Genomic DNA, 2,500 nt, shown 5'->3' on the forward strand with positions numbered 1-2,500 from the left:
TACTACTACTAGTACTACTGCACTGAAAACAACAACACCATCAACAACTACTAATGTTGCTACTGCTACTACTACTACTACAAGAACAACAACAACAACAACAACTACTACTACTACTACTACTACTACTACTGCTACTACTACTAATACTACTACTACTAATAATAATACTAATACTACTACAGCAATAATAATAATAATAATAATATAATAATAATTTTTACAATTAGGGTTGTAGCTTAGCTTAGAAATCATAATGATAACGTGATCTACATTAATCCACGTATCCTCTCTTCTTTCTGTCATAATTTTCTTTTTAAAGTATCTCTACACAATTCCATGTATCCTCTCTTCTTTCTGCCATATTTTTATTTTATTAAAGTAATCGACATGAATCCATGTATCAGCTCTTCTATCTGACATATTGTTCCTATTAACGTAACTTTCCCTAATCTATGTATCCTCTCTTTTCTCTGCCATAATGTTCTTATTAAAGTAATCTACACAAATCCATGTCTACCCTCTTCTTTCTGCCATAATGTTCTTATTAAAGTAATCTACACAAATCCATGTCTACCCTCTTCTCTGCCATAATGTTCTTATTAAAGTAATCTACAAAAATCCATGTCTACCCTCTTCTTTCTGCCATAATGTTCTTATTAAAGTAATCTACACAAATCCATGTCTACCCTCTTCTCTCTGCCATAATGTTCTTATTAAAGTAATCTACACAAATCCATGTCTACCCTCTTCTTTCTGCCATAATGTTCTTATTAAAGTAATCTACACAAATCCATGTCTACCCTCTTCTTTCTGCCATAATGTTCTTATTAAAGTAATCTACACAAATCCATGCCTACCCTCTTCTTTCTGCCATAATGTTCTTATTAAAGTAATCTACACAAATCCATGTCTACCGTCTTCTTTCTGCCATAATGTTCTTATTAAAGTAATCTACACAAATCCATGTCTACCCTCTTCTCTCTGCCATAATGTTCTTATTAAAGTAATCTACACAAATCCATGTCTACCCTCTTCTATCTGCCATAATGTTCTTATTAAAGTAATCTACACAAATCCATGTCTACCCTCTTCTTTCTGCCATAATGTTCTTATTAAAGTAATCTACACAAATCCATGCCTACCCTCTTCTTTCTGCCATAATGTTCTTATTAAAGTATTCTACACAAATCCATGTCTACCCTCTTCTCTCTGCCATAATGTTCTTATTAAAGTAATCTACACAAATCCATGTCTACCCTCTTCTATCTGCCATAATGTTCTTATTAAAGTAATCTACACAAATCCATGTCTACCCTCTTCTATCTGCCATAATGTTCTTATTAAAGTATTCTACACAAATCCATGTCTACCGTCTTCTTTCTGCCATAATGTTCTTATTAAAGTAATCTACACAAATCCATGTCTACCCTCTTCTCTCTGCCATAATGTTCTTATTAAAGTAATCTACACAAATCCATGTCTACCCTCTTCTATCTGCCATAATGTTCTTATTAAAGTAATCTACACAAATCCATGTCTACCCTCTTCTTTCTGCCATAATGTTCTTATTAAAGTAATCTACACAAATCCATGCCTACCCTCTTCTTTCTGCCATAATGTTCTTATTAAAGTATTCTACACAAATCCATGTCTACCCTCTTCTCTGCCATAATGTTCTTATTAAAGTAATCTACACAAATCCATGTCTACCCTCTTCTCTCTGCCATAATGTTCTTATTAAAGTAATCTACACAAATCCATGTCTACCCTCTTCTATCTGCCATAATGTTCTTATTAAAGTAATCTACACAAATCCATGTCTACCCTCTTCTCTCTGCCATAATGTTCTTATTAAAGTAATCTACACAAATCCATGTCTACCGTCTTCTTTCTGCCATAATGTTCTTATTAAAGTATTCTACACAAATCCATGTCTACCCTCTTCTCTCTGCCATAATGTTCTTATTAAAGTAATCTACACAAATCCATGTCTACCCTCTTCTTTCTGCCATAATGTTCTTATTAAAGTAATCTACACAAATCCATGCCTACCCTCTTCTTTCTGCCATAATGTTCTTATTAAAGTATTCTACACAAATCCATGTCTACCCTCTTCTCTCTGCCATAATGTTCTTATTAAAGTAATCTACACAAATCCATGTCTACCGTCTTCTTTCTGCCATAATGTTCTTATTAAAGTAATCTACACAAATCCATGTCTACCCTCTTCTATCTGCCATAATGTTCTTATTAAAGTATTCTACACAAATCCATGTCTACCGTCTTCTTTCTGCCATAATGTTCTTATTAAAGTAATCTACACAAATCCATGTCTACCCTCTTCTTTCTGCCATAATGTTCTTATTAAAGTAATCTACCCAAATCCATGCCTACCCTCTTCTTTCTGCCATAATGTTCTTATTAAAGTAATCTACCCAAATCCATGCCTACCCTCTTCTATCTGCCATAATGTTCTTATTAAAGTAATCTACACAAA

The 2,500-nt window shown here is 33.2% G+C and overlaps 1 protein-coding gene across 1 annotated transcript in view; it reads right to left on the bottom strand.

The window, feature by feature from the left end:
* Window positions 1–2,500, bottom strand: part of LOC137619849 (cubilin-like) — a gene marked incomplete at its 5' end in the record, with an annotated part of 102,100 nt that overhangs the window by 79,910 nt on the left and 19,690 nt on the right.

This window comes from Palaemon carinicauda, chromosome 26 (assembly GCF_036898095.1).
Source record: "Palaemon carinicauda isolate YSFRI2023 chromosome 26, ASM3689809v2, whole genome shotgun sequence".
Taxonomy (NCBI): Eukaryota; Metazoa; Arthropoda; class Malacostraca; order Decapoda; family Palaemonidae; genus Palaemon; species Palaemon carinicauda.